This window comes from Schistocerca americana, unplaced genomic scaffold, assembly GCF_021461395.2.
Source record: "Schistocerca americana isolate TAMUIC-IGC-003095 unplaced genomic scaffold, iqSchAmer2.1 HiC_scaffold_602, whole genome shotgun sequence".
Classification (NCBI taxonomy): Eukaryota; Metazoa; Arthropoda; class Insecta; order Orthoptera; family Acrididae; genus Schistocerca; species Schistocerca americana.
Window position 1 is genome coordinate 56,298 of NW_025726349.1, and position 26,419 is coordinate 82,716.

At 51.4% G+C, this 26,419-nt stretch overlaps 54 non-coding genes across 54 annotated transcripts; all 54 read right to left on the reverse strand.

Annotated features, from left to right (window-relative positions):
- Positions 1-91: 91 nt before the first annotated feature.
- Trnas-aga lies at positions 92-173 on the reverse strand. Its single transcript has one exon. It is a non-coding gene; the product is annotated as a tRNA-Ser (tRNA).
- Positions 174-913: 740 nt separating this feature from the next.
- Positions 914-995, reverse strand: Trnas-cga. Its single transcript has one exon. It is a non-coding gene; the product is annotated as a tRNA-Ser (tRNA).
- Positions 996-1,133: 138 nt separating this feature from the next.
- Positions 1,134-1,206, reverse strand: Trnak-uuu. Its single transcript has one exon. It is a non-coding gene; the product is annotated as a tRNA-Lys (tRNA).
- A 354-nt stretch (positions 1,207-1,560) lies between these two features.
- Positions 1,561-1,642, reverse strand: Trnas-aga. Its single transcript has one exon. It is a non-coding gene; the product is annotated as a tRNA-Ser (tRNA).
- Positions 1,643-2,382: 740 nt separating this feature from the next.
- On the reverse strand, positions 2,383-2,464 carry Trnas-cga. The gene has a single exon. It is a non-coding gene; the product is annotated as a tRNA-Ser (tRNA).
- Positions 2,465-2,602: 138 nt separating this feature from the next.
- On the reverse strand, positions 2,603-2,675 carry Trnak-uuu. The gene has a single exon. It is a non-coding gene; the product is annotated as a tRNA-Lys (tRNA).
- Positions 2,676-3,029: 354 nt separating this feature from the next.
- Trnas-aga lies at positions 3,030-3,111 on the reverse strand. The gene has a single exon. It is a non-coding gene; the product is annotated as a tRNA-Ser (tRNA).
- Positions 3,112-3,851: 740 nt separating this feature from the next.
- Trnas-cga lies at positions 3,852-3,933 on the reverse strand. Its single transcript has one exon. It is a non-coding gene; the product is annotated as a tRNA-Ser (tRNA).
- Positions 3,934-4,071: 138 nt separating this feature from the next.
- Positions 4,072-4,144, reverse strand: Trnak-uuu. The gene has a single exon. It is a non-coding gene; the product is annotated as a tRNA-Lys (tRNA).
- A 354-nt stretch (positions 4,145-4,498) lies between these two features.
- Positions 4,499-4,580, reverse strand: Trnas-aga. The gene has a single exon. It is a non-coding gene; the product is annotated as a tRNA-Ser (tRNA).
- A 740-nt stretch (positions 4,581-5,320) lies between these two features.
- On the reverse strand, positions 5,321-5,402 carry Trnas-cga. Its single transcript has one exon. It is a non-coding gene; the product is annotated as a tRNA-Ser (tRNA).
- Positions 5,403-5,540: 138 nt separating this feature from the next.
- Trnak-uuu lies at positions 5,541-5,613 on the reverse strand. Its single transcript has one exon. It is a non-coding gene; the product is annotated as a tRNA-Lys (tRNA).
- Positions 5,614-5,967: 354 nt separating this feature from the next.
- Trnas-aga lies at positions 5,968-6,049 on the reverse strand. The gene has a single exon. It is a non-coding gene; the product is annotated as a tRNA-Ser (tRNA).
- Positions 6,050-6,789: 740 nt separating this feature from the next.
- On the reverse strand, positions 6,790-6,871 carry Trnas-cga. Its single transcript has one exon. It is a non-coding gene; the product is annotated as a tRNA-Ser (tRNA).
- A 138-nt stretch (positions 6,872-7,009) lies between these two features.
- On the reverse strand, positions 7,010-7,082 carry Trnak-uuu. The gene has a single exon. It is a non-coding gene; the product is annotated as a tRNA-Lys (tRNA).
- Positions 7,083-7,436: 354 nt separating this feature from the next.
- On the reverse strand, positions 7,437-7,518 carry Trnas-aga. The gene has a single exon. It is a non-coding gene; the product is annotated as a tRNA-Ser (tRNA).
- A 740-nt stretch (positions 7,519-8,258) lies between these two features.
- Trnas-cga lies at positions 8,259-8,340 on the reverse strand. Its single transcript has one exon. It is a non-coding gene; the product is annotated as a tRNA-Ser (tRNA).
- A 138-nt stretch (positions 8,341-8,478) lies between these two features.
- Trnak-uuu lies at positions 8,479-8,551 on the reverse strand. The gene has a single exon. It is a non-coding gene; the product is annotated as a tRNA-Lys (tRNA).
- Positions 8,552-8,905: 354 nt separating this feature from the next.
- Trnas-aga lies at positions 8,906-8,987 on the reverse strand. The gene has a single exon. It is a non-coding gene; the product is annotated as a tRNA-Ser (tRNA).
- Positions 8,988-9,727: 740 nt separating this feature from the next.
- Trnas-cga lies at positions 9,728-9,809 on the reverse strand. The gene has a single exon. It is a non-coding gene; the product is annotated as a tRNA-Ser (tRNA).
- Positions 9,810-9,947: 138 nt separating this feature from the next.
- Trnak-uuu lies at positions 9,948-10,020 on the reverse strand. Its single transcript has one exon. It is a non-coding gene; the product is annotated as a tRNA-Lys (tRNA).
- A 354-nt stretch (positions 10,021-10,374) lies between these two features.
- Trnas-aga lies at positions 10,375-10,456 on the reverse strand. The gene has a single exon. It is a non-coding gene; the product is annotated as a tRNA-Ser (tRNA).
- A 738-nt stretch (positions 10,457-11,194) lies between these two features.
- Trnas-cga lies at positions 11,195-11,276 on the reverse strand. Its single transcript has one exon. It is a non-coding gene; the product is annotated as a tRNA-Ser (tRNA).
- Positions 11,277-11,414: 138 nt separating this feature from the next.
- Trnak-uuu lies at positions 11,415-11,487 on the reverse strand. Its single transcript has one exon. It is a non-coding gene; the product is annotated as a tRNA-Lys (tRNA).
- Positions 11,488-11,843: 356 nt separating this feature from the next.
- Trnas-aga lies at positions 11,844-11,925 on the reverse strand. Its single transcript has one exon. It is a non-coding gene; the product is annotated as a tRNA-Ser (tRNA).
- A 740-nt stretch (positions 11,926-12,665) lies between these two features.
- On the reverse strand, positions 12,666-12,747 carry Trnas-cga. Its single transcript has one exon. It is a non-coding gene; the product is annotated as a tRNA-Ser (tRNA).
- Positions 12,748-12,885: 138 nt separating this feature from the next.
- On the reverse strand, positions 12,886-12,958 carry Trnak-uuu. Its single transcript has one exon. It is a non-coding gene; the product is annotated as a tRNA-Lys (tRNA).
- Positions 12,959-13,312: 354 nt separating this feature from the next.
- On the reverse strand, positions 13,313-13,394 carry Trnas-aga. Its single transcript has one exon. It is a non-coding gene; the product is annotated as a tRNA-Ser (tRNA).
- Positions 13,395-14,134: 740 nt separating this feature from the next.
- Positions 14,135-14,216, reverse strand: Trnas-cga. Its single transcript has one exon. It is a non-coding gene; the product is annotated as a tRNA-Ser (tRNA).
- Positions 14,217-14,354: 138 nt separating this feature from the next.
- Trnak-uuu lies at positions 14,355-14,427 on the reverse strand. Its single transcript has one exon. It is a non-coding gene; the product is annotated as a tRNA-Lys (tRNA).
- A 354-nt stretch (positions 14,428-14,781) lies between these two features.
- Trnas-aga lies at positions 14,782-14,863 on the reverse strand. The gene has a single exon. It is a non-coding gene; the product is annotated as a tRNA-Ser (tRNA).
- A 740-nt stretch (positions 14,864-15,603) lies between these two features.
- Positions 15,604-15,685, reverse strand: Trnas-cga. Its single transcript has one exon. It is a non-coding gene; the product is annotated as a tRNA-Ser (tRNA).
- A 138-nt stretch (positions 15,686-15,823) lies between these two features.
- Positions 15,824-15,896, reverse strand: Trnak-uuu. Its single transcript has one exon. It is a non-coding gene; the product is annotated as a tRNA-Lys (tRNA).
- A 354-nt stretch (positions 15,897-16,250) lies between these two features.
- On the reverse strand, positions 16,251-16,332 carry Trnas-aga. The gene has a single exon. It is a non-coding gene; the product is annotated as a tRNA-Ser (tRNA).
- A 740-nt stretch (positions 16,333-17,072) lies between these two features.
- On the reverse strand, positions 17,073-17,154 carry Trnas-cga. The gene has a single exon. It is a non-coding gene; the product is annotated as a tRNA-Ser (tRNA).
- Positions 17,155-17,292: 138 nt separating this feature from the next.
- Positions 17,293-17,365, reverse strand: Trnak-uuu. The gene has a single exon. It is a non-coding gene; the product is annotated as a tRNA-Lys (tRNA).
- A 354-nt stretch (positions 17,366-17,719) lies between these two features.
- Positions 17,720-17,801, reverse strand: Trnas-aga. Its single transcript has one exon. It is a non-coding gene; the product is annotated as a tRNA-Ser (tRNA).
- Positions 17,802-18,541: 740 nt separating this feature from the next.
- Trnas-cga lies at positions 18,542-18,623 on the reverse strand. The gene has a single exon. It is a non-coding gene; the product is annotated as a tRNA-Ser (tRNA).
- Positions 18,624-18,761: 138 nt separating this feature from the next.
- Trnak-uuu lies at positions 18,762-18,834 on the reverse strand. The gene has a single exon. It is a non-coding gene; the product is annotated as a tRNA-Lys (tRNA).
- A 354-nt stretch (positions 18,835-19,188) lies between these two features.
- Positions 19,189-19,270, reverse strand: Trnas-aga. The gene has a single exon. It is a non-coding gene; the product is annotated as a tRNA-Ser (tRNA).
- Positions 19,271-20,010: 740 nt separating this feature from the next.
- Positions 20,011-20,092, reverse strand: Trnas-cga. Its single transcript has one exon. It is a non-coding gene; the product is annotated as a tRNA-Ser (tRNA).
- A 138-nt stretch (positions 20,093-20,230) lies between these two features.
- Positions 20,231-20,303, reverse strand: Trnak-uuu. Its single transcript has one exon. It is a non-coding gene; the product is annotated as a tRNA-Lys (tRNA).
- A 354-nt stretch (positions 20,304-20,657) lies between these two features.
- Trnas-aga lies at positions 20,658-20,739 on the reverse strand. Its single transcript has one exon. It is a non-coding gene; the product is annotated as a tRNA-Ser (tRNA).
- A 740-nt stretch (positions 20,740-21,479) lies between these two features.
- On the reverse strand, positions 21,480-21,561 carry Trnas-cga. Its single transcript has one exon. It is a non-coding gene; the product is annotated as a tRNA-Ser (tRNA).
- A 138-nt stretch (positions 21,562-21,699) lies between these two features.
- On the reverse strand, positions 21,700-21,772 carry Trnak-uuu. Its single transcript has one exon. It is a non-coding gene; the product is annotated as a tRNA-Lys (tRNA).
- Positions 21,773-22,126: 354 nt separating this feature from the next.
- On the reverse strand, positions 22,127-22,208 carry Trnas-aga. Its single transcript has one exon. It is a non-coding gene; the product is annotated as a tRNA-Ser (tRNA).
- A 740-nt stretch (positions 22,209-22,948) lies between these two features.
- On the reverse strand, positions 22,949-23,030 carry Trnas-cga. Its single transcript has one exon. It is a non-coding gene; the product is annotated as a tRNA-Ser (tRNA).
- A 138-nt stretch (positions 23,031-23,168) lies between these two features.
- Trnak-uuu lies at positions 23,169-23,241 on the reverse strand. Its single transcript has one exon. It is a non-coding gene; the product is annotated as a tRNA-Lys (tRNA).
- Positions 23,242-23,595: 354 nt separating this feature from the next.
- On the reverse strand, positions 23,596-23,677 carry Trnas-aga. Its single transcript has one exon. It is a non-coding gene; the product is annotated as a tRNA-Ser (tRNA).
- A 740-nt stretch (positions 23,678-24,417) lies between these two features.
- On the reverse strand, positions 24,418-24,499 carry Trnas-cga. The gene has a single exon. It is a non-coding gene; the product is annotated as a tRNA-Ser (tRNA).
- A 138-nt stretch (positions 24,500-24,637) lies between these two features.
- Positions 24,638-24,710, reverse strand: Trnak-uuu. The gene has a single exon. It is a non-coding gene; the product is annotated as a tRNA-Lys (tRNA).
- Positions 24,711-25,064: 354 nt separating this feature from the next.
- Positions 25,065-25,146, reverse strand: Trnas-aga. Its single transcript has one exon. It is a non-coding gene; the product is annotated as a tRNA-Ser (tRNA).
- A 740-nt stretch (positions 25,147-25,886) lies between these two features.
- On the reverse strand, positions 25,887-25,968 carry Trnas-cga. Its single transcript has one exon. It is a non-coding gene; the product is annotated as a tRNA-Ser (tRNA).
- Positions 25,969-26,106: 138 nt separating this feature from the next.
- Positions 26,107-26,179, reverse strand: Trnak-uuu. The gene has a single exon. It is a non-coding gene; the product is annotated as a tRNA-Lys (tRNA).
- Between the last annotated feature and the right edge of the window lie 240 nt (positions 26,180-26,419).

The window sequence follows — 26,419 nt, forward strand, 5'->3', positions numbered from 1 at the left end:
CGCAAGCGTCTCGAACGCAGGGCTTCCCATGTATTCGCTCATTTCACGGTTCCGTTGGAGATGTTCTTCACCTCTTGACACAAAAAACAAGCGCAGTCGGTAGGACTCGAACCTACGCTCCCAGAGGGAATCTGATTTCTAGTCAGACGCCTTAACCACTCGGCCACGACTGCCGGTCGCATAGCGGTGTCCCGACAAGTGCAACTGCTCCTTTACATGCAATCTGACGGCAGAACGCGACATGGCCTCACTCGTTTCTGTAGTGCTTTCGTTGCCAGCACATTAGCCGTTACGACAGTGTATTAGTTTTCGCCTGGACGGGGGCTTGAACACGGGACCTTTGGTTGAAGGTCTAGCGCTCTACCGACTGAGCTATCCGCTCCCTCAGCCGAGCGTTGTAGTACATGCTGCATGGCGTGCGAGTGACTCGCGTGTCGTAACTGCTGGCTTATGGCTCCAATGGCGACTTCACCGACTTCCCACTGACGCACCGCTGACGCTAGTTTTGTGTCGTCTTAAACGATGGACATACTTACAAGCAGCTGCGAGATCTTAAGAAAAGAAACGCTGCACCACTGCTTTTGCCGCACTCGAATGAATCGAATTGCGACTCATAGAAAGAAATGAATGCTCGCTCTGTCCTACACTTTCAAGCACATCTGCGTACTCACGAACACGGCGACGGCGCGACAAAAGGACGGGGGCGCGTTCGTGGGCGTGCGACTGATTTCTGCAGTACTAGCGTCCGTGCGAGGTGAACCGATAGGCACAACAGACAGCGGCCGTCGCGAAACAGTATTCTTAAACATAAATTTCCGTCTTGTTGAGAATGGTGTCACTGGTTTGGATCCGCATTCACCCACGCATGTCACATGTGTGCGAAAATTTCTGCTCGTTTTAATGCAAAATCGCACGCAGCCGGTAGGATTCGAACCTACGCTCCCAGGGGGAATCTGATTTCGAGTCAGACGCCTTAACCACTCGGCCACGACTGCCAGTAGCGCAAGACCCTAGCGACACATGCAACTGCTACCGTTTAAAGCACTGCAGTGCCAGGAAACGGCGTAGCTGCGTTCTTTTCCGTAGTGCTTACACCGCTACTAAACGTGCGGCTACCAAAGTATTAAAATTTCCGCCCGAACAGGGACTTGAACCCTGGACCCTTAGGTTAAAAGCCTAATGCTCTACCGACTGAGCTATCCGGGCTCACATTACGTGAGCACCCCTCCCACTACGTATACTGACACATTGCCTCATGTCCTTTACTGTTGGGTAATCGTTGCGTGGAGCTGTTACTATTTAAACGTCGTCTGACTGCTGTCTATAAACTCATTGCGCTAGGCTCGTAACAGACTATCGAAGAAAGCTGACACACGATGTAAAGTCAAATTGCAGCAGTTTGTACGTCTCATATGCTACAGCGGAGGAGCTACGTGTTTTGTCGACGCTCACTGGACAACTGTAAAATTCGCAAGCGTCTCGAACGCAGGGCTTCCCATGTATTCGCTCATTTCACGGTTCCGTTGGAGATGTTCTTCACCTCTTGACACAAAAAACAAGCGCAGTCGGTAGGACTCGAACCTACGCTCCCAGAGGGAATCTGATTTCTAGTCAGACGCCTTAACCACTCGGCCACGACTGCCGGTCGCATAGCGGTGTCCCGACAAGTGCAACTGCTCCTTTACATGCAATCTGACGGCAGAACGCGACATGGCCTCACTCGTTTCTGTAGTGCTTTCGTTGCCAGCACATTAGCCGTTACGACAGTGTATTAGTTTTCGCCTGGACGGGGGCTTGAACACGGGACCTTTGGTTGAAGGTCTAGCGCTCTACCGACTGAGCTATCCGCTCCCTCAGCCGAGCGTTGTAGTACATGCTGCATGGCGTGCGAGTGACTCGCGTGTCGTAACTGCTGGCTTATGGCTCCAATGGCGACTTCACCGACTTCCCACTGACGCACCGCTGACGCTAGTTTTGTGTCGTCTTAAACGATGGACATACTTACAAGCAGCTGCGAGATCTTAAGAAAAGAAACGCTGCACCACTGCTTTTGCCGCACTCGAATGAATCGAATTGCGACTCATAGAAAGAAATGAATGCTCGCTCTGTCCTACACTTTCAAGCACATCTGCGTACTCACGAACACGGCGACGGCGCGACAAAAGGACGGGGGCGCGTTCGTGGGCGTGCGACTGATTTCTGCAGTACTAGCGTCCGTGCGAGGTGAACCGATAGGCACAACAGACAGCGGCCGTCGCGAAACAGTATTCTTAAACATAAATTTCCGTCTTGTTGAGAATGGTGTCACTGGTTTGGATCCGCATTCACCCACGCATGTCACATGTGTGCGAAAATTTCTGCTCGTTTTAATGCAAAATCGCACGCAGCCGGTAGGATTCGAACCTACGCTCCCAGGGGGAATCTGATTTCGAGTCAGACGCCTTAACCACTCGGCCACGACTGCCAGTAGCGCAAGACCCTAGCGACACATGCAACTGCTACCGTTTAAAGCACTGCAGTGCCAGGAAACGGCGTAGCTGCGTTCTTTTCCGTAGTGCTTACACCGCTACTAAACGTGCGGCTACCAAAGTATTAAAATTTCCGCCCGAACAGGGACTTGAACCCTGGACCCTTAGGTTAAAAGCCTAATGCTCTACCGACTGAGCTATCCGGGCTCACATTACGTGAGCACCCCTCCCACTACGTATACTGACACATTGCCTCATGTCCTTTACTGTTGGGTAATCGTTGCGTGGAGCTGTTACTATTTAAACGTCGTCTGACTGCTGTCTATAAACTCATTGCGCTAGGCTCGTAACAGACTATCGAAGAAAGCTGACACACGATGTAAAGTCAAATTGCAGCAGTTTGTACGTCTCATATGCTACAGCGGAGGAGCTACGTGTTTTGTCGACGCTCACTGGACAACTGTAAAATTCGCAAGCGTCTCGAACGCAGGGCTTCCCATGTATTCGCTCATTTCACGGTTCCGTTGGAGATGTTCTTCACCTCTTGACACAAAAAACAAGCGCAGTCGGTAGGACTCGAACCTACGCTCCCAGAGGGAATCTGATTTCTAGTCAGACGCCTTAACCACTCGGCCACGACTGCCGGTCGCATAGCGGTGTCCCGACAAGTGCAACTGCTCCTTTACATGCAATCTGACGGCAGAACGCGACATGGCCTCACTCGTTTCTGTAGTGCTTTCGTTGCCAGCACATTAGCCGTTACGACAGTGTATTAGTTTTCGCCTGGACGGGGGCTTGAACACGGGACCTTTGGTTGAAGGTCTAGCGCTCTACCGACTGAGCTATCCGCTCCCTCAGCCGAGCGTTGTAGTACATGCTGCATGGCGTGCGAGTGACTCGCGTGTCGTAACTGCTGGCTTATGGCTCCAATGGCGACTTCACCGACTTCCCACTGACGCACCGCTGACGCTAGTTTTGTGTCGTCTTAAACGATGGACATACTTACAAGCAGCTGCGAGATCTTAAGAAAAGAAACGCTGCACCACTGCTTTTGCCGCACTCGAATGAATCGAATTGCGACTCATAGAAAGAAATGAATGCTCGCTCTGTCCTACACTTTCAAGCACATCTGCGTACTCACGAACACGGCGACGGCGCGACAAAAGGACGGGGGCGCGTTCGTGGGCGTGCGACTGATTTCTGCAGTACTAGCGTCCGTGCGAGGTGAACCGATAGGCACAACAGACAGCGGCCGTCGCGAAACAGTATTCTTAAACATAAATTTCCGTCTTGTTGAGAATGGTGTCACTGGTTTGGATCCGCATTCACCCACGCATGTCACATGTGTGCGAAAATTTCTGCTCGTTTTAATGCAAAATCGCACGCAGCCGGTAGGATTCGAACCTACGCTCCCAGGGGGAATCTGATTTCGAGTCAGACGCCTTAACCACTCGGCCACGACTGCCAGTAGCGCAAGACCCTAGCGACACATGCAACTGCTACCGTTTAAAGCACTGCAGTGCCAGGAAACGGCGTAGCTGCGTTCTTTTCCGTAGTGCTTACACCACTACTAAACGTGCGGCTACCAAAGTATTAAAATTTCCGCCCGAACAGGGACTTGAACCCTGGACCCTTAGGTTAAAAGCCTAATGCTCCACCGACTGAGCTATCCGGGCTCACATTACGTGAGCACCCCTCCCACTACGTATACTGACACATTGCCTCATGTCCTTTACTGTTGGGTAATCGTTGCGTGGAGCTGTTACTATTTAAACGTCGTCTGACTGCTGTCTATAAACTCATTGCGCTAGGCTCGTAACAGACTATCGAAGAAAGCTGACACACGATGTAAAGTCAAATTGCAGCAGTTTGTACGTCTCATATGCTACAGCGGAGGAGCTACGTGTTTTGTCGACGCTCACTGGACAACTGTAAAATTCGCAAGCGTCTCGAACGCAGGGCTTCCCATGTATTCGCTCATTTCACGGTTCCGTTGGAGATGTTCTTCACCTCTTGACACAAAAAACAAGCGCAGTCGGTAGGACTCGAACCTACGCTCCCAGAGGGAACCTGATTTCTAGTCAGACGCCTTAACCACTCGGCCACGACTGCCGTTAGCGCGGTGTTCTCCCGACAAGTGCAACTGCTCCTTTACATGCAATCTGACGGCAGAACGCGACATGGCCTCACTCGTTTCTGTAGTGCTTTCGTTGCCAGCACATTAGCCGTTACGACAGTGTATTAGTTTTCGCCTGGACGGGGGCTTGAACACGGGACCTTTGGTTGAAGGTCTAGCGCTCTACCGACTGAGCTATCCGCTCCCTCAGCCGAGCGTTGTAGTACATGCTGCATGGCGTGCGAGTGACTCGCGTGTCGTAACTGCTGGCTTATGGCTCCAATGGCGACTTCACCGACTTCCCACTGACGCACCGCTGACGCTAGTTTTGTGTCGTCTTAAACGATGGACATACTTACAAGCAGCTGCGAGATCTTAAGAAAAGAAACGCTGCACCACTGCTTTTGCCGCACTCGAATGAATCGAATTGCGACTCATAGAAAGAAATGAATGCTCGCTCTGTCCTACACTTTCAAGCACATCTGCGTACTCACGAACACGGCGACGGCGCGACAAAAGGACGGGGGCGCGTTCGTGGGCGTGCGACTGATTTCTGCAGTACTAGCGTCCGTGCGAGGTGAACCGATAGGCACAACAGACAGCGGCCGTCGCGAAACAGTATTCTTAAACATAAATTTCCGTCTTGTTGAGAATGGTGTCACTGGTTTGGATCCGCATTCACCCACGCATGTCACATGTGTGCGAAAATTTCTGCTCGTTTTAATGCAAAATCGCACGCAGCCGGTAGGATTCGAACCTACGCTCCCAGGGGGAATCTGATTTCGAGTCAGACGCCTTAACCACTCGGCCACGACTGCCAGTAGCGCAAGACCCTAGCGACACATGCAACTGCTACCGTTTAAAGCACTGCAGTGCCAGGAAACGGCGTAGCTGCGTTCTTTTCCGTAGTGCTTACACCGCTACTAAACGTGCGGCTACCAAAGTATTAAAATTTCCGCCCGAACAGGGACTTGAACCCTGGACCCTTAGGTTAAAAGCCTAATGCTCTACCGACTGAGCTATCCGGGCTCACATTACGTGAGCACCCCTCCCACTACGTATACTGACACATTGCCTCATGTCCTTTACTGTTGGGTAATCGTTGCGTGGAGCTGTTACTATTTAAACGTCGTCTGACTGCTGTCTATAAACTCATTGCGCTAGGCTCGTAACAGACTATCGAAGAAAGCTGACACACGATGTAAAGTCAAATTGCAGCAGTTTGTACGTCTCATATGCTACAGCGGAGGAGCTACGTGTTTTGTCGACGCTCACTGGACAACTGTAAAATTCGCAAGCGTCTCGAACGCAGGGCTTCCCATGTATTCGCTCATTTCACGGTTCCGTTGGAGATGTTCTTCACCTCTTGACACAAAAAACAAGCGCAGTCGGTAGGACTCGAACCTACGCTCCCAGAGGGAATCTGATTTCTAGTCAGACGCCTTAACCACTCGGCCACGACTGCCGGTCGCATAGCGGTGTCCCGACAAGTGCAACTGCTCCTTTACATGCAATCTGACGGCAGAACGCGACATGGCCTCACTCGTTTCTGTAGTGCTTTCGTTGCCAGCACATTAGCCGTTACGACAGTGTATTAGTTTTCGCCTGGACGGGGGCTTGAACACGGGACCTTTGGTTGAAGGTCTAGCGCTCTACCGACTGAGCTATCCGCTCCCTCAGCCGAGCGTTGTAGTACATGCTGCATGGCGTGCGAGTGACTCGCGTGTCGTAACTGCTGGCTTATGGCTCCAATGGCGACTTCACCGACTTCCCACTGACGCACCGCTGACGCTAGTTTTGTGTCGTCTTAAACGATGGACATACTTACAAGCAGCTGCGAGATCTTAAGAAAAGAAACGCTGCACCACTGCTTTTGCCGCACTCGAATGAATCGAATTGCGACTCATAGAAAGAAATGAATGCTCGCTCTGTCCTACACTTTCAAGCACATCTGCGTACTCACGAACACGGCGACGGCGCGACAAAAGGACGGGGGCGCGTTCGTGGGCGTGCGACTGATTTCTGCAGTACTAGCGTCCGTGCGAGGTGAACCGATAGGCACAACAGACAGCGGCCGTCGCGAAACAGTATTCTTAAACATAAATTTCCGTCTTGTTGAGAATGGTGTCACTGGTTTGGATCCGCATTCACCCACGCATGTCACATGTGTGCGAAAATTTCTGCTCGTTTTAATGCAAAATCGCACGCAGCCGGTAGGATTCGAACCTACGCTCCCAGGGGGAATCTGATTTCGAGTCAGACGCCTTAACCACTCGGCCACGACTGCCAGTAGCGCAAGACCCTAGCGACACATGCAACTGCTACCGTTTAAAGCACTGCAGTGCCAGGAAACGGCGTAGCTGCGTTCTTTTCCGTAGTGCTTACACCGCTACTAAACGTGCGGCTACCAAAGTATTAAAATTTCCGCCCGAACAGGGACTTGAACCCTGGACCCTTAGGTTAAAAGCCTAATGCTCTACCGACTGAGCTATCCGGGCTCACATTACGTGAGCACCCCTCCCACTACGTATACTGACACATTGCCTCATGTCCTTTACTGTTGGGTAATCGTTGCGTGGAGCTGTTACTATTTAAACGTCGTCTGACTGCTGTCTATAAACTCATTGCGCTAGGCTCGTAACAGACTATCGAAGAAAGCTGACACACGATGTAAAGTCAAATTGCAGCAGTTTGTACGTCTCATATGCTACAGCGGAGGAGCTACGTGTTTTGTCGACGCTCACTGGACAACTGTAAAATTCGCAAGCGTCTCGAACGCAGGGCTTCCCATGTATTCGCTCATTTCACGGTTCCGTTGGAGATGTTCTTCACCTCTTGACACAAAAAACAAGCGCAGTCGGTAGGACTCGAACCTACGCTCCCAGAGGGAATCTGATTTCTAGTCAGACGCCTTAACCACTCGGCCACGACTGCCGGTCGCATAGCGGTGTCCCGACAAGTGCAACTGCTCCTTTACATGCAATCTGACGGCAGAACGCGACATGGCCTCACTCGTTTCTGTAGTGCTTTCGTTGCCAGCACATTAGCCGTTACGACAGTGTATTAGTTTTCGCCTGGACGGGGGCTTGAACACGGGACCTTTGGTTGAAGGTCTAGCGCTCTACCGACTGAGCTATCCGCTCCCTCAGCCGAGCGTTGTAGTACATGCTGCATGGCGTGCGAGTGACTCGCGTGTCGTAACTGCTGGCTTATGGCTCCAATGGCGACTTCACCGACTTCCCACTGACGCACCGCTGACGCTAGTTTTGTGTCGTCTTAAACGATGGACATACTTACAAGCAGCTGCGAGATCTTAAGAAAAGAAACGCTGCACCACTGCTTTTGCCGCACTCGAATGAATCGAATTGCGACTCATAGAAAGAAATGAATGCTCGCTCTGTCCTACACTTTCAAGCACATCTGCGTACTCACGAACACGGCGACGGCGCGACAAAAGGACGGGGGCGCGTTCGTGGGCGTGCGACTGATTTCTGCAGTACTAGCGTCCGTGCGAGGTGAACCGATAGGCACAACAGACAGCGGCCGTCGCGAAACAGTATTCTTAAACATAAATTTCCGTCTTGTTGAGAATGGTGTCACTGGTTTGGATCCGCATTCACCCACGCATGTCACATGTGTGCGAAAATTTCTGCTCGTTTTAATGCAAAATCGCACGCAGCCGGTAGGATTCGAACCTACGCTCCCAGGGGGAATCTGATTTCGAGTCAGACGCCTTAACCACTCGGCCACGACTGCCAGTAGCGCAAGACCCTAGCGACACATGCAACTGCTACCGTTTAAAGCACTGCAGTGCCAGGAAACGGCGTAGCTGCGTTCTTTTCCGTAGTGCTTACACCGCTACTAAACGTGCGGCTACCAAAGTATTAAAATTTCCGCCCGAACAGGGACTTGAACCCTGGACCCTTAGGTTAAAAGCCTAATGCTCTACCGACTGAGCTATCCGGGCTCACATTACGTGAGCACCCCTCCCACTACGTATACTGACACATTGCCTCATGTCCTTTACTGTTGGGTAATCGTTGCGTGGAGCTGTTACTATTTAAACGTCGTCTGACTGCTGTCTATAAACTCATTGCGCTAGGCTCGTAACAGACTATCGAAGAAAGCTGACACACGATGTAAAGTCAAATTGCAGCAGTTTGTACGTCTCATATGCTACAGCGGAGGAGCTACGTGTTTTGTCGACGCTCACTGGACAACTGTAAAATTCGCAAGCGTCTCGAACGCAGGGCTTCCCATGTATTCGCTCATTTCACGGTTCCGTTGGAGATGTTCTTCACCTCTTGACACAAAAAACAAGCGCAGTCGGTAGGACTCGAACCTACGCTCCCAGAGGGAATCTGATTTCTAGTCAGACGCCTTAACCACTCGGCCACGACTGCCGGTCGCATAGCGGTGTCCCGACAAGTGCAACTGCTCCTTTACATGCAATCTGACGGCAGAACGCGACATGGCCTCACTCGTTTCTGTAGTGCTTTCGTTGCCAGCACATTAGCCGTTACGACAGTGTATTAGTTTTCGCCTGGACGGGGGCTTGAACACGGGACCTTTGGTTGAAGGTCTAGCGCTCTACCGACTGAGCTATCCGCTCCCTCAGCCGAGCGTTGTAGTACATGCTGCATGGCGTGCGAGTGACTCGCGTGTCGTAACTGCTGGCTTATGGCTCCAATGGCGACTTCACCGACTTCCCACTGACGCACCGCTGACGCTAGTTTTGTGTCGTCTTAAACGATGGACATACTTACAAGCAGCTGCGAGATCTTAAGAAAAGAAACGCTGCACCACTGCTTTTGCCGCACTCGAATGAATCGAATTGCGACTCATAGAAAGAAATGAATGCTCGCTCTGTCCTACACTTTCAAGCACATCTGCGTACTCACGAACACGGCGACGGCGCGACAAAAGGACGGGGGCGCGTTCGTGGGCGTGCGACTGATTTCTGCAGTACTAGCGTCCGTGCGAGGTGAACCGATAGGCACAACAGACAGCGGCCGTCGCGAAACAGTATTCTTAAACATAAATTTCCGTCTTGTTGAGAATGGTGTCACTGGTTTGGATCCGCATTCACCCACGCATGTCACATGTGTGCGAAAATTTCTGCTCGTTTTAATGCAAAATCGCACGCAGCCGGTAGGATTCGAACCTACGCTCCCAGGGGGAATCTGATTTCGAGTCAGACGCCTTAACCACTCGGCCACGACTGCCAGTAGCGCAAGACCCTAGCGACACATGCAACTGCTACCGTTTAAAGCACTGCAGTGCCAGGAAACGGCGTAGCTGCGTTCTTTTCCGTAGTGCTTACACCGCTACTAAACGTGCGGCTACCAAAGTATTAAAATTTCCGCCCGAACAGGGACTTGAACCCTGGACCCTTAGGTTAAAAGCCTAATGCTCTACCGACTGAGCTATCCGGGCTCACATTACGTGAGCACCCCTCCCACTACGTATACTGACACATTGCCTCATGTCCTTTACTGTTGGGTAATCGTTGCGTGGAGCTGTTACTATTTAAACGTCGTCTGACTGCTGTCTATAAACTCATTGCGCTAGGCTCGTAACAGACTATCGAAGAAAGCTGACACACGATGTAAAGTCAAATTGCAGCAGTTTGTACGTCTCATATGCTACAGCGGAGGAGCTACGTGTTTTGTCGACGCTCACTGGACAACTGTAAAATTCGCAAGCGTCTCGAACGCAGGGCTTCCCATGTATTCGCTCATTTCACGGTTCCGTTGGAGATGTTCTTCACCTCTTGACACAAAAAACAAGCGCAGTCGGTAGGACTCGAACCTACGCTCCCAGAGGGAATCTGATTTCTAGTCAGACGCCTTAACCACTCGGCCACGACTGCCGGTCGCATAGCGGTGTCCCGACAAGTGCAACTGCTCCTTTACATGCAATCTGACGGCAGAACGCGACATGGCCTCACTCGTTTCTGTAGTGCTTTCGTTGCCAGCACATTAGCCGTTACGACAGTGTATTAGTTTTCGCCTGGACGGGGGCTTGAACACGGGACCTTTGGTTGAAGGTCTAGCGCTCTACCGACTGAGCTATCCGCTCCCTCAGCCGAGCGTTGTAGTACATGCTGCATGGCGTGCGAGTGACTCGCGTGTCGTAACTGCTGGCTTATGGCTCCAATGGCGACTTCACCGACTTCCCACTGACGCACCGCTGACGCTAGTTTTGTGTCGTCTTAAACGATGGACATACTTACAAGCAGCTGCGAGATCTTAAGAAAAGAAACGCTGCACCACTGCTTTTGCCCGAATGAATCGAATTGCGACTCATAGAAAGAAATGAATGCTCGCTCTGTCCTACACTTTCAAGCACATCTGCGTACTCACGAACACGGCGACGGCGCGGACAAAAGGACGGGGGGCGCGTTCGTGGGCGTGCGACTGATTTCTGCAGTACTAGCGTCCGTGCGAGGTGAACCGATAGGCACAACAGACAGCGGCCGTCGCGAAACAGTATACTTAAACATAAATTTCCGTCTTGTTGAGAATGGTGGTCACTGGTTTGGATCCGCATTCACCCACGCATGTCACATGTGTGCGAAAATTTCTGCTCGTTTTAATGCAAAATCGCACGCAGCCGGTAGGATTCGAACCTACGCTCCCAGGGGGAATCTGATTTCGAGTCAGACGCCTTAACCACTCGGCCACGACTGCCAGTAGCGCAAGACCCTAGCGACACATGCAACTGCTACCGTTTAAAGCACTGCAGTGCCAGGAAACGGCGTAGCTGCGTTCTTTTCCGTAGTGCTTACACCGCTACTAAACGTGCGGCTACCAAAGTATTAAAATTTCCGCCCGAACAGGGACTTGAACCCTGGACCCTTAGGTTAAAAGCCTAATGCTCTACCGACTGAGCTATCCGGGCTCACATTACGTGAGCACCCCTCCCACTACGTATACTGACACATTGCCTCATGTCCTTTTACTGTTGGGTAATCGTTGCGTGGAGCTGTTACTATTTAAACGTCGTCTGACTGCTGTCTATAAACTCATTGCGCTAGGCTCGTAACAGACTATCGAAGAAAGCTGACACACGATGTAAAGTCAAATTGCAGCAGTTTGTACGTCTCATATGCTACAGCGGAGGAGCTACGTGTTTTGTCGACGCTCGACTGGACAACTGTAAAATTCGCAAGCGTCTCGAACGCAGGGCTTCCCATGTATTCGCTCATTTCACGGTTCCGTTGGAGATGTTCTTCACCTCTTGACACAAAAAACAAGCGCAGTCGGTAGGACTCGAACCTACGCTCCCAGAGGGAATCTGATTTCTAGTCAGACGCCTTAACCACTCGGCCACGACTGCCGGTCGCATAGCGGTGTCCCGACAAGTGCAACTGCTCCTTTACATGCAATCTGACGGCAGAACGCGACATGGCCTCACTCGTTTCTGTAGTGCTTTCGTTGCCAGCACATTAGCCGTTACGACAGTGTATTAGTTTTCGCCTGGACGGGGGCTTGAACACGGGACCTTTGGTTGAAGGTCTAGCGCTCTACCGACTGAGCTATCCGCTCCCTCAGCCGAGCGTTGTAGTACATGCTGCATGGCGTGCGAGTGACTCGCGTGTCGTAACTGCTGGCTTATGGCTCCAATGGCGACTTCACCGACTTCCCACTGACGCACCGCTGACGCTAGTTTTGTGTCGTCTTAAACGATGGACATACTTACAAGCAGCTGCGAGATCTTAAGAAAAGAAACGCTGCACCACTGCTTTTGCCGCACTCGAATGAATCGAATTGCGACTCATAGAAAGAAATGAATGCTCGCTCTGTCCTACACTTTCAAGCACATCTGCGTACTCACGAACACGGCGACGGCGCGACAAAAGGACGGGGGCGCGTTCGTGGGCGTGCGACTGATTTCTGCAGTACTAGCGTCCGTGCGAGGTGAACCGATAGGCACAACAGACAGCGGCCGTCGCGAAACAGTATTCTTAAACATAAATTTCCGTCTTGTTGAGAATGGTGTCACTGGTTTGGATCCGCATTCACCCACGCATGTCACATGTGTGCGAAAATTTCTGCTCGTTTTAATGCAAAATCGCACGCAGCCGGTAGGATTCGAACCTACGCTCCCAGGGGGAATCTGATTTCGAGTCAGACGCCTTAACCACTCGGCCACGACTGCCAGTAGCGCAAGACCCTAGCGACACATGCAACTGCTACCGTTTAAAGCACTGCAGTGCCAGGAAACGGCGTAGCTGCGTTCTTTTCCGTAGTGCTTACACCGCTACTAAACGTGCGGCTACCAAAGTATTAAAATTTCCGCCCGAACAGGGACTTGAACCCTGGACCCTTAGGTTAAAAGCCTAATGCTCTACCGACTGAGCTATCCGGGCTCACATTACGTGAGCACCCCTCCCACTACGTATACTGACACATTGCCTCATGTCCTTTACTGTTGGGTAATCGTTGCGTGGAGCTGTTACTATTTAAACGTCGTCTGACTGCTGTCTATAAACTCATTGCGCTAGGCTCGTAACAGACTATCGAAGAAAGCTGACACACGATGTAAAGTCAAATTGCAGCAGTTTGTACGTCTCATATGCTACAGCGGAGGAGCTACGTGTTTTGTCGACGCTCACTGGACAACTGTAAAATTCGCAAGCGTCTCGAACGCAGGGCTTCCCATGTATTCGCTCATTTCACGGTTCCGTTGGAGATGTTCTTCACCTCTTGACACAAAAAACAAGCGCAGTCGGTAGGACTCGAACCTACGCTCCCAGAGGGAATCTGATTTCTAGTCAGACGCCTTAACCACTCGGCCACGACTGCCGGTCGCATAGCGGTGTCCCGACAAGTGCAACTGCTCCTTTACATGCAATCTGACGGCAGAACGCGACATGGCCTCACTCGTTTCTGTAGTGCTTTCGTTGCCAGCACATTAGCCGTTACGACAGTGTATTAGTTTTCGCCTGGACGGGGGCTTGAACACGGGACCTTTGGTTGAAGGTCTAGCGCTCTACCGACTGAGCTATCCGCTCCCTCAGCCGAGCGTTGTAGTACATGCTGCATGGCGTGCGAGTGACTCGCGTGTCGTAACTGCTGGCTTATGGCTCCAATGGCGACTTCACCGACTTCCCACTGACGCACCGCTGACGCTAGTTTTGTGTCGTCTTAAACGATGGACATACTTACAAGCAGCTGCGAGATCTTAAGAAAAGAAACGCTGCACCACTGCTTTTGCCGCACTCGAATGAATCGAATTGCGACTCATAGAAAGAAATGAATGCTCGCTCTGTCCTACACTTTCAAGCACATCTGCGTACTCACGAACACGGCGACGGCGCGACAAAAGGACGGGGGCGCGTTCGTGGGCGTGCGACTGATTTCTGCAGTACTAGCGTCCGTGCGAGGTGAACCGATAGGCACAACAGACAGCGGCCGTCGCGAAACAGTATTCTTAAACATAAATTTCCGTCTTGTTGAGAATGGTGTCACTGGTTTGGATCCGCATTCACCCACGCATGTCACATGTGTGCGAAAATTTCTGCTCGTTTTAATGCAAAATCGCACGCAGCCGGTAGGATTCGAACCTACGCTCCCAGGGGGAATCTGATTTCGAGTCAGACGCCTTAACCACTCGGCCACGACTGCCAGTAGCGCAAGACCCTAGCGACACATGCAACTGCTACCGTTTAAAGCACTGCAGTGCCAGGAAACGGCGTAGCTGCGTTCTTTTCCGTAGTGCTTACACCGCTACTAAACGTGCGGCTACCAAAGTATTAAAATTTCCGCCCGAACAGGGACTTGAACCCTGGACCCTTAGGTTAAAAGCCTAATGCTCTACCGACTGAGCTATCCGGGCTCACATTACGTGAGCACCCCTCCCACTACGTATACTGACACATTGCCTCATGTCCTTTACTGTTGGGTAATCGTTGCGTGGAGCTGTTACTATTTAAACGTCGTCTGACTGCTGTCTATAAACTCATTGCGCTAGGCTCGTAACAGACTATCGAAGAAAGCTGACACACGATGTAAAGTCAAATTGCAGCAGTTTGTACGTCTCATATGCTACAGCGGAGGAGCTACGTGTTTTGTCGACGCTCACTGGACAACTGTAAAATTCGCAAGCGTCTCGAACGCAGGGCTTCCCATGTATTCGCTCATTTCACGGTTCCGTTGGAGATGTTCTTCACCTCTTGACACAAAAAACAAGCGCAGTCGGTAGGACTCGAACCTACGCTCCCAGAGGGAATCTGATTTCTAGTCAGACGCCTTAACCACTCGGCCACGACTGCCGGTCGCATAGCGGTGTCCCGACAAGTGCAACTGCTCCTTTACATGCAATCTGACGGCAGAACGCGACATGGCCTCACTCGTTTCTGTAGTGCTTTCGTTGCCAGCACATTAGCCGTTACGACAGTGTATTAGTTTTCGCCTGGACGGGGGCTTGAACACGGGACCTTTGGTTGAAGGTCTAGCGCTCTACCGACTGAGCTATCCGCTCCCTCAGCCGAGCGTTGTAGTACATGCTGCATGGCGTGCGAGTGACTCGCGTGTCGTAACTGCTGGCTTATGGCTCCAATGGCGACTTCACCGACTTCCCACTGACGCACCGCTGACGCTAGTTTTGTGTCGTCTTAAACGATGGACATACTTACAAGCAGCTGCGAGATCTTAAGAAAAGAAACGCTGCACCACTGCTTTTGCCGCACTCGAATGAATCGAATTGCGACTCATAGAAAGAAATGAATGCTCGCTCTGTCCTACACTTTCAAGCACATCTGCGTACTCACGAACACGGCGACGGCGCGACAAAAGGACGGGGGCGCGTTCGTGGGCGTGCGACTGATTTCTGCAGTACTAGCGTCCGTGCGAGGTGAACCGATAGGCACAACAGACAGCGGCCGTCGCGAAACAGTATTCTTAAACATAAATTTCCGTCTTGTTGAGAATGGTGTCACTGGTTTGGATCCGCATTCACCCACGCATGTCACATGTGTGCGAAAATTTCTGCTCGTTTTAATGCAAAATCGCACGCAGCCGGTAGGATTCGAACCTACGCTCCCAGGGGGAATCTGATTTCGAGTCAGACGCCTTAACCACTCGGCCACGACTGCCAGTAGCGCAAGACCCTAGCGACACATGCAACTGCTACCGTTTAAAGCACTGCAGTGCCAGGAAACGGCGTAGCTGCGTTCTTTTCCGTAGTGCTTACACCGCTACTAAACGTGCGGCTACCAAAGTATTAAAATTTCCGCCCGAACAGGGACTTGAACCCTGGACCCTTAGGTTAAAAGCCTAATGCTCTACCGACTGAGCTATCCGGGCTCACATTACGTGAGCACCCCTCCCACTACGTATACTGACACATTGCCTCATGTCCTTTACTGTTGGGTAATCGTTGCGTGGAGCTGTTACTATTTAAACGTCGTCTGACTGCTGTCTATAAACTCATTGCGCTAGGCTCGTAACAGACTATCGAAGAAAGCTGACACACGATGTAAAGTCAAATTGCAGCAGTTTGTACGTCTCATATGCTACAGCGGAGGAGCTACGTGTTTTGTCGACGCTCACTGGACAACTGTAAAATTCGCAAGCGTCTCGAACGCAGGGCTTCCCATGTATTCGCTCATTTCACGGTTCCGTTGGAGATGTTCTTCACCTCTTGACACAAAAAACAAGCGCAGTCGGTAGGACTCGAACCTACGCTCCCAGAGGGAATCTGATTTCTAGTCAGACGCCTTAACCACTCGGCCACGACTGCCGGTCGCATAGCGGTGTCCCGACAAGTGCAACTGCTCCTTTACATGCAATCTGACGGCAGAACGCGACATGGCCTCACTCGTTTCTGTAGTGCTTTCGTTGCCAGCACATTAGCCGTTACGACAGTGTATTAGTTTTCGCCTGGACGGGGGCTTGAACACGGGACCTTTGGTTGAAGGTCTAGCGCTCTACCGACTGAGCTATCCGCTCCCTCAGCCGAGCGTTGTAGTACATGCTGCATGGCGTGCGAGTGACTCGCGTGTCGTAACTGCTGGCTTATGGCTCCAATGGCGACTTCACCGACTTCCCACTGACGCACCGCTGACGCTAGTTTTGTGTCGTCTTAAACGATGGACATACTTACAAGCAGCTGCGAGATCTTAAGAAAAGAAACGCTGCACCACTGCTTTTGCCGCACTCGAATGAATCGAATTGCGACTCATAGAAAGAAATGAATGCTCGCTCTGTCCTACACTTTCAAGCACATCTGCGTACTCACGAACACGGCGACGGCGCGACAAAAGGACGGGGGCGCGTTCGTGGGCGTGCGACTGATTTCTGCAGTACTAGCGTCCGTGCGAGGTGAACCGATAGGCACAACAGACAGCGGCCGTCGCGAAACAGTATTCTTAAACATAAATTTCCGTCTTGTTGAGAATGGTGTCACTGGTTTGGATCCGCATTCACCCACGCATGTCACATGTGTGCGAAAATTTCTGCTCGTTTTAATGCAAAATCGCACGCAGCCGGTAGGATTCGAACCTACGCTCCCAGGGGGAATCTGATTTCGAGTCAGACGCCTTAACCACTCGGCCACGACTGCCAGTAGCGCAAGACCCTAGCGACACATGCAACTGCTACCGTTTAAAGCACTGCAGTGCCAGGAAACGGCGTAGCTGCGTTCTTTTCCGTAGTGCTTACACCGCTACTAAACGTGCGGCTACCAAAGTATTAAAATTTCCGCCCGAACAGGGACTTGAACCCTGGACCCTTAGGTTAAAAGCCTAATGCTCTACCGACTGAGCTATCCGGGCTCACATTACGTGAGCACCCCTCCCACTACGTATACTGACACATTGCCTCATGTCCTTTACTGTTGGGTAATCGTTGCGTGGAGCTGTTACTATTTAAACGTCGTCTGACTGCTGTCTATAAACTCATTGCGCTAGGCTCGTAACAGACTATCGAAGAAAGCTGACACACGATGTAAAGTCAAATTGCAGCAGTTTGTACGTCTCATATGCTACAGCGGAGGAGCTACGTGTTTTGTCGACGCTCACTGGACAACTGTAAAATTCGCAAGCGTCTCGAACGCAGGGCTTCCCATGTATTCGCTCATTTCACGGTTCCGTTGGAGATGTTCTTCACCTCTTGACACAAAAAACAAGCGCAGTCGGTAGGACTCGAACCTACGCTCCCAGAGGGAATCTGATTTCTAGTCAGACGCCTTAACCACTCGGCCACGACTGCCGGTCGCATAGCGGTGTCCCGACAAGTGCAACTGCTCCTTTACATGCAATCTGACGGCAGAACGCGACATGGCCTCACTCGTTTCTGTAGTGCTTTCGTTGCCAGCACATTAGCCGTTACGACAGTGTATTAGTTTTCGCCTGGACGGGGGCTTGAACACGGGACCTTTGGTTGAAGGTCTAGCGCTCTACCGACTGAGCTATCCGCTCCCTCAGCCGAGCGTTGTAGTACATGCTGCATGGCGTGCGAGTGACTCGCGTGTCGTAACTGCTGGCTTATGGCTCCAATGGCGACTTCACCGACTTCCCACTGACGCACCGCTGACGCTAGTTTTGTGTCGTCTTAAACGATGGACATACTTACAAGCAGCTGCGAGATCTTAAGAAAAGAAACGCTGCACCACTGCTTTTGCCGCACTCGAATGAATCGAATTGCGACTCATAGAAAGAAATGAATGCTCGCTCTGTCCTACACTTTCAAGCACATCTGCGTACTCACGAACACGGCGACGGCGCGACAAAAGGACGGGGGCGCGTTCGTGGGCGTGCGACTGATTTCTGCAGTACTAGCGTCCGTGCGAGGTGAACCGATAGGCACAACAGACAGCGGCCGTCGCGAAACAGTATTCTTAAACATAAATTTCCGTCTTGTTGAGAATGGTGTCACTGGTTTGGATCCGCATTCACCCACGCATGTCACATGTGTGCGAAAATTTCTGCTCGTTTTAATGCAAAATCGCACGCAGCCGGTAGGATTCGAACCTACGCTCCCAGGGGGAATCTGATTTCGAGTCAGACGCCTTAACCACTCGGCCACGACTGCCAGTAGCGCAAGACCCTAGCGACACATGCAACTGCTACCGTTTAAAGCACTGCAGTGCCAGGAAACGGCGTAGCTGCGTTCTTTTCCGTAGTGCTTACACCGCTACTAAACGTGCGGCTACCAAAGTATTAAAATTTCCGCCCGAACAGGGACTTGAACCCTGGACCCTTAGGTTAAAAGCCTAATGCTCTACCGACTGAGCTATCCGGGCTCACATTACGTGAGCACCCCTCCCACTACGTATACTGACACATTGCCTCATGTCCTTTACTGTTGGGTAATCGTTGCGTGGAGCTGTTACTATTTAAACGTCGTCTGACTGCTGTCTATAAACTCATTGCGCTAGGCTCGTAACAGACTATCGAAGAAAGCTGACACACGATGTAAAGTCAAATTGCAGCAGTTTGTACGTCTCATATGCTACAGCGGAGGAGCTACGTGTTTTGTCGACGCTCACTGGACAACTGTAAAATTCGCAAGCGTCTCGAACGCAGGGCTTCCCATGTATTCGCTCATTTCACGGTTCCGTTGGAGATGTTCTTCACCTCTTGACACAAAAAACAAGCGCAGTCGGTAGGACTCGAACCTACGCTCCCAGAGGGAATCTGATTTCTAGTCAGACGCCTTAACCACTCGGCCACGACTGCCGGTCGCATAGCGGTGTCCCGACAAGTGCAACTGCTCCTTTACATGCAATCTGACGGCAGAACGCGACATGGCCTCACTCGTTTCTGTAGTGCTTTCGTTGCCAGCACATTAGCCGTTACGACAGTGTATTAGTTTTCGCCTGGACGGGGGCTTGAACACGGGACCTTTGGTTGAAGGTCTAGCGCTCTACCGACTGAGCTATCCGCTCCCTCAGCCGAGCGTTGTAGTACATGCTGCATGGCGTGCGAGTGACTCGCGTGTCGTAACTGCTGGCTTATGGCTCCAATGGCGACTTCACCGACTTCCCACTGACGCACCGCTGACGCTAGTTTTGTGTCGTCTTAAACGATGGACATACTTACAAGCAGCTGCGAGATCTTAAGAAAAGAAACGCTGCACCACTGCTTTTGCCGCACTCGAATGAATCGAATTGCGACTCATAGAAAGAAATGAATGCTCGCTCTGTCCTACACTTTCAAGCACATCTGCGTACTCACGAACACGGCGACGGCGCGACAAAAGGACGGGGGCGCGTTCGTGGGCGTGCGACTGATTTCTGCAGTACTAGCGTCCGTGCGAGGTGAACCGATAGGCACAACAGACAGCGGCCGTCGCGAAACAGTATTCTTAAACATAAATTTCCGTCTTGTTGAGAATGGTGTCACTGGTTTGGATCCGCATTCACCCACGCATGTCACATGTGTGCGAAAATTTCTGCTCGTTTTAATGCAAAATCGCACGCAGCCGGTAGGATTCGAACCTACGCTCCCAGGGGGAATCTGATTTCGAGTCAGACGCCTTAACCACTCGGCCACGACTGCCAGTAGCGCAAGACCCTAGCGACACATGCAACTGCTACCGTTTAAAGCACTGCAGTGCCAGGAAACGGCGTAGCTGCGTTCTTTTCCGTAGTGCTTACACCGCTACTAAACGTGCGGCTACCAAAGTATTAAAATTTCCGCCCGAACAGGGACTTGAACCCTGGACCCTTAGGTTAAAAGCCTAATGCTCTACCGACTGAGCTATCCGGGCTCACATTACGTGAGCACCCCTCCCACTACGTATACTGACACATTGCCTCATGTCCTTTACTGTTGGGTAATCGTTGCGTGGAGCTGTTACTATTTAAACGTCGTCTGACTGCTGTCTATAAACTCATTGCGCTAGGCTCGTAACAGACTATCGAAGAAAGCTGACACACGATGTAAAGTCAAATTGCAGCAGTTTGTACGTCTCATATGCTACAGCGGAGGAGCTACGTGTTTTGTCGACGCTCACTGGACAACTGTAAAATTCGCAAGCGTCTCGAACGCAGGGCTTCCCATGTATTCGCTCATTTCACGGTTCCGTTGGAGATGTTCTTCACCTCTTGACACAAAAAACAAGCGCAGTCGGTAGGACTCGAACCTACGCTCCCAGAGGGAATCTGATTTCTAGTCAGACGCCTTAACCACTCGGCCACGACTGCCGGTCGCATAGCGGTGTCCCGACAAGTGCAACTGCTCCTTTACATGCAATCTGACGGCAGAACGCGACATGGCCTCACTCGTTTCTGTAGTGCTTTCGTTGCCAGCACATTAGCCGTTACGACAGTGTATTAGTTTTCGCCTGGACGGGGGCTTGAACACGGGACCTTTGGTTGAAGGTCTAGCGCTCTACCGACTGAGCTATCCGCTCCCTCAGCCGAGCGTTGTAGTACATGCTGCATGGCGTGCGAGTGACTCGCGTGTCGTAACTGCTGGCTTATGGCTCCAATGGCGACTTCACCGACTTCCCACTGACGCACCGCTGACGCTAGTTTTGTGTCGTCTTAAACGATGGACATACTTACAAGCAGCTGCGAGATCTTAAGAAAAGAAACGCTGCACCACTGCTTTTGCCGCACTCGAATGAATCGAATTGCGACTCATAGAAAGAAATGAATGCTCGCTCTGTCCTACACTTTCAAGCACATCTGCGTACTCACGAACACGGCGACGGCGCGACAAAAGGACGGGGGCGCGTTCGTGGGCGTGCGACTGATTTCTGCAGTACTAGCGTCCGTGCGAGGTGAACCGATAGGCACAACAGACAGCGGCCGTCGCGAAACAGTATTCTTAAACATAAATTTCCGTCTTGTTGAGAATGGTGTCACTGGTTTGGATCCGCATTCACCCACGCATGTCACATGTGTGCGAAAATTTCTGCTCGTTTTAATGCAAAATCGCACGCAGCCGGTAGGATTCGAACCTACGCTCCCAGGGGGAATCTGATTTCGAGTCAGACGCCTTAACCACTCGGCCACGACTGCCAGTAGCGCAAGACCCTAGCGACACATGCAACTGCTACCGTTTAAAGCACTGCAGTGCCAGGAAACGGCGTAGCTGCGTTCTTTTCCGTAGTGCTTACACCGCTACTAAACGTGCGGCTACCAAAGTATTAAAATTTCCGCCCGAACAGGGACTTGAACCCTGGACCCTTAGGTTAAAAGCCTAATGCTCTACCGACTGAGCTATCCGGGCTCACATTACGTGAGCACCCCTCCCACTACGTATACTGACACATTGCCTCATGTCCTTTACTGTTGGGTAATCGTTGCGTGGAGCTGTTACTATTTAAACGTCGTCTGACTGCTGTCTATAAACTCATTGCGCTAGGCTCGTAACAGACTATCGAAGAAAGCTGACACACGATGTAAAGTCAAATTGCAGCAGTTTGTACGTCTCATATGCTACAGCGGAGGAGCTACGTGTTTTGTCGACGCTCACTGGACAACTGTAAAATTCGCAAGCGTCTCGAACGCAGGGCTTCCCATGTATTCGCTCATTTCACGGTTCCGTTGGAGATGTTCTTCACCTCTTGACACAAAAAACAAGCGCAGTCGGTAGGACTCGAACCTACGCTCCCAGAGGGAATCTGATTTCTAGTCAGACGCCTTAACCACTCGGCCACGACTGCCGGTCGCATAGCGGTGTCCCGACAAGTGCAACTGCTCCTTTACATGCAATCTGACGGCAGAACGCGACATGGCCTCACTCGTTTCTGTAGTGCTTTCGTTGCCAGCACATTAGCCGTTACGACAGTGTATTAGTTTTCGCCTGGACGGGGGCTTGAACACGGGACCTTTGGTTGAAGGTCTAGCGCTCTACCGACTGAGCTATCCGCTCCCTCAGCCGAGCGTTGTAGTACATGCTGCGTGGCGTGCGAGTGACTCGCGTGTCGTAACTGCTGGCTTATGGCTCCAATGGCGACTTCACCGACTTCCCACTGACGCACCGCTGACGCTAGTTTTGTGTCGTCTTAAACGATGGACATACTTACAAGCAGCTGCGAGATCTTAAGAAAAGAAACGCTGCACCACTGCTTTTGCCGCACTCGAATGAATCGAATTGCGACTCATAGAAAGAAATGAATGCTCGCTCTGTCCTACACTTTCAAGCACATCTGCGTACTCACGAACACGGCGACGGCGCGACAAAAGGACGGGGGCGCGTTCGTGGGCGTGCGACTGATTTCTGCAGTACTAGCGTCCGTGCGAGGTGAACCGATAGGCACAACAGACAGCGGCCGTCGCGAAACAGTATTCTTAAACATAAATTTCCGTCTTGTTGAGAATGGTGTCACTGGTTTGGATCCGCATTCACCCACGCATGTCACATGTGTGCGAAAATTTCTGCTCGTTTTAATGCAAAATCGCACGCAGCCGGTAGGATTCGAACCTACGCTCCCAGGGGGAATCTGATTTCGAGTCAGACGCCTTAACCACTCGGCCACGACTGCCAGTAGCGCAAGACCCTAGCGACACATGCAACTGCTACCGTTTAAAGCACTGCAGTGCCAGGAAACGGCGTAGCTGCGTTCTTTTCCGTAGTGCTTACACCGCTACTAAACGTGCGGCTACCAAAGTATTAAAATTTCCGCCCGAACAGGGACTTGAACCCTGGACCCTTAGGTTAAAAGCCTAATGCTCTACCGACTGAGCTATCCGGGCTCACATTACGTGAGCACCCCTCCCACTACGTATACTGACACATTGCCTCATGTCCTTTACTGTTGGGTAATCGTTGCGTGGAGCTGTTACTATTTAAACGTCGTCTGACTGCTGTCTATAAACTCATTGCGCTAGGCTCGTAACAGACTATCGAAGAAAGCTGACACACGATGTAAAGTCAAATTGCAGCAGTTTGTACGTCTCATATGCTACAGCGGAGGAGCTACGTGTTTTGTCGACGCTCACTGGACAACTGTAAAATTCGCAAGCGTCTCGAACGCAGGGCTTCCCATGTATTCGCTCATTTCACGGTTCCGTTGGAGATGTTCTTCACCTCTTGACACAAAAAACAAGCGCAGTCGGTAGGACTCGAACCTACGCTCCCAGAGGGAATCTGATTTCTAGTCAGACGCCTTAACCACTCGGCCACGACTGCCGGTCGCGTAGCGGTGTCCCGACAAGTGCAACTGCTCCTTTACATGCAATCTGACGGCAGAACGCGACATGGCCTCACTCGTTTCTGTAGTGCTTTCGTTGCCAGCACATTAGCCGTTACGACAGTGTATTAGTTTTCGCCTGGACGGGGGCTTGAACACGGGACCTTTGGTTGAAGGTCTAGCGCTCTACCGACTGAGCTATCCGCTCCCTCAGCCGAGCGTTGTAGTACATGCTGCATGGCGTGCGAGTGACTCGCGTGTCGTAACTGCTGGCTTATGGCTCCAATGGCGACTTCACCGACTTCCCACTGACGCACCGCTGACGCTAGTTTTGTGTCGTCTTAAACGATGGACATACTTACAAGCAGCTGCGAGATCTTAAGAAAAGAAACGCTGCACCACTGCTTTTGCCGCACTCGAATGAATCGAATTGCGACTCATAGAAAGAAATGAATGCTCGCTCTGTCCTACACTTTCAAGCACATCTGCGTACTCACGAACACGGCGACGGCGCGACAAAAGGACGGGGGCGCGTTCGTGGGCGTGCGACTGATTTCTGCAGTACTAGCGTCCGTGCGAGGTGAACCGATAGGCACAACAGACAGCGGCCGTCGCGAAACAGTATTCTTAAACATAAATTTCCGTCTTGTTGAGAATGGTGTCACTGGTTTGGATCCGCATTCACCCACGCATGTCACATGTGTGCGAAAATTTCTGCTCGTTTTAATGCAAAATCGCACGCAGCCGGTAGGATTCGAACCTACGCTCCCAGGGGGAATCTGATTTCGAGTCAGACGCCTTAACCACTCGGCCACGACTGCCAGTAGCGCAAGACCCTAGCGACACATGCAACTGCTACCGTTTAAAGCACTGCAGTGCCAGGAAACGGCGTAGCTGCGTTCTTTTCCGTAGTGCTTACACCGCTACTAAACGTGCGGCTACCAAAGTATTAAAATTTCCGCCCGAACAGGGACTTGAACCCTGGACCCTTAGGTTAAAAGCCTAATGCTCTACCGACTGAGCTATCCGGGCTCACATTACGTGAGCACCCCTCCCACTACGTATACTGACACATTGCCTCATGTCCTTTACTGTTGGGTAATCGTTGCGTGGAGCTGTTACTATTTAAACGTCGTCTGACTGCTGTCTATAAACTCATTGCGCTAGGCTCGTAACAGACTATCGAAGAAAGCTGACACACGATGTAAAGTCAAATTGCAGCAGTTTGTACGTCTCATATGCTACAGCGGAGGAGCTACGTGTTTTGTCGACGCTCACTGGACAACTGTAAAATTCGCAAGCGTCTCGAACGCAGGGCTTCCCATGTATTCGCTCATTTCACGGTTCCGTTGGAGATGTTCTTCACCTCTTGACACAAAAAACAAGCGCAGTCGGTAGGACTCGAACCTACGCTCCCAGAGGGAATCTGATTTCTAGTCAGACGCCTTAACCACTCGGCCACGACTGCCGGTCGCATAGCGGTGTCCCGACAAGTGCAACTGCTCCTTTACATGCAATCTGACGGCAGAACGCGACATGGCCTCACTCGTTTCTGTAGTGCTTTCGTTGCCAGCACATTAGCCGTTACGACAGTGTATTAGTTTTCGCCTGGACGGGGGCTTGAACACGGGACCTTTGGTTGAAGGTCTAGCGCTCTACCGACTGAGCTATCCGCTCCCTCAGCCGAGCGTTGTAGTACATGCTGCATGGCGTGCGAGTGACTCGCGTGTCGTAACTGCTGGCTTATGGCTCCAATGGCGACTTCACCGACTTCCCACTGACGCACCGCTGACGCTAGTTTTGTGTCGTCTTAAACGATGGACATACTTACAAGCAGCTGCGAGATCTTAAGAAAAGAAACGCTGCACCACTGCTTTTGCCGCACTCGAATGAATCGAATTGCGACTCATAGAAAGAAATGAATGCTCGCTCTGTCCTACACTTTCAAGCACATCTGCGTACTCACGAACACGGCGACGGCGCGACAAAAGGACGGGGGCGCGTTCGTGGGCGTGCGACTGATTTCTGCAGTACTAGCGTCCGTGCGAGGTGAACCGATAGGCACAACAGACAGCGGCCGTCGCGAAACAGTATTCTTAAACATAAATTTCCGTCTTGTTGAGAATGGTGTCACTGGTTTGGATCCGCATTCACCCACGCATGTCACATGTGTGCGAAAATTTCTGCTCGTTTTAATGCAAAATCGCACGCAGCCGGTAGGATTCGAACCTACGCTCCCAGGGGGAATCTGATTTCGAGTCAGACGCCTTAACCACTCGGCCACGACTGCCAGTAGCGCAAGACCCTAGCGACACATGCAACTGCTACCGTTTAAAGCACTGCAGTGCCAGGAAACGGCGTAGCTGCGTTCTTTTCCGTAGTGCTTACACCGCTACTAAACGTGCGGCTACCAAAGTATTAAAATTTCCGCCCGAACAGGGACTTGAACCCTGGACCCTTAGGTTAAAAGCCTAATGCTCTACCGACTGAGCTATCCGGGCTCACATTACGTGAGCACCCCTCCCACTACGTATACTGACACATTGCCTCATGTCCTTTACTGTTGGGTAATCGTTGCGTGGAGCTGTTACTATTTAAACGTCGTCTGACTGCTGTCTATAAACTCATTGCGCTAGGCTCGTAACAGACTATCGAAGAAAGCTGACACACGATGTAAAGTCAAATTGCAGCAGTTTGTACGTCTCATATGCTACAGCGGAGGAGCTACGTGTTTTGTCGAC